At 40.3% G+C, this 824-nt stretch overlaps 1 non-coding gene across 1 annotated transcript; it reads left to right on the forward strand.

The window, feature by feature from the left end:
- The first annotated feature begins 296 nt into the window (after window positions 1-296).
- On the forward strand, window positions 297-510 carry LOC130092076 (small nucleolar RNA U3). Its single transcript, XR_008807900.1, has one exon. It is a non-coding gene; the product is annotated as a small nucleolar RNA U3 (small nucleolar RNA).
- Window positions 511-824: the final 314 nt, after the last annotated feature.

Below are 824 nucleotides of genomic sequence, written 5' to 3' on the forward strand. Positions count from 1 at the left end.
CTGTGACTTTTCTTTTCAAAGATTTTCTACATTTAGCTTCAACAAATGTAAACTGCAAAGCATGACATGGGCAGCTATGCTTACAAAAAAGTATGAGATTATGGATTGTTGTGTGTATTCCACATATCTTAACAGTAGGCTTCAAAGAGATTGTGGAAGTCCTTTCTGCTTTTGGCTCCGATGTATGCGCTAAAATGTCACGTAAACTTTAAAGCCCACAAAATTCAACTAGGCAAAACCCTTTTAGAGGAGAGGCGCAGCAGAATGGAATGTCGATTGAGTTTCCGTAAACCGTTAAGACTATATTTTCAGGGATCATTTCTATAGTTCTTTGCTTGGAAATGTGTTTAGAAAGTGTTTGTCTCCCAACCCACAATGAAGAGTAATGATGCTTCTTTCTGAGCGTGAATTGGGCGCAGAGCAGCGACTTTGGTTGTGAGCTCTGTGTCGTTGATGAACGTTCTGTATTGCTTTTTGCAATATTGAAGAAAGGAGTATGTTCTGAGTGGTGTTTGGCATTTAAGTCTCATTTTGGAATTTCTTTGTTTTTGCATCTGTAGGTCCCATGCAGAAAACTTTGTTGAAAGGCAGAACCGTTTGCAATGACGCAGGACTGTGTGTTGTGTAAGACAGCAGTTGCAAAAAGTGGGTTTTATGGTAAAGAGTGCTCTGGATATGTGCTCAGTTTGAGGTCAGCCATTGCAAGTTTTCCAAGAACACAATCAAAGTCAAGTGTCTGAAATGCCTACGTTAGCAATTGTTGGTAGGTGCGGGACTTTTTCGTTGGACGTCAACTCTGTGTCGTTGATGAAGTTTCTGTGTAG

This window comes from Rhinichthys klamathensis, unplaced genomic scaffold, assembly GCF_029890125.1.
Source record: "Rhinichthys klamathensis goyatoka isolate OS25496 unplaced genomic scaffold, OSU_Roscu_1.1 h1tg000001l_1, whole genome shotgun sequence".
Classification (NCBI taxonomy): Eukaryota; Metazoa; Chordata; class Actinopteri; order Cypriniformes; family Leuciscidae; genus Rhinichthys; species Rhinichthys klamathensis.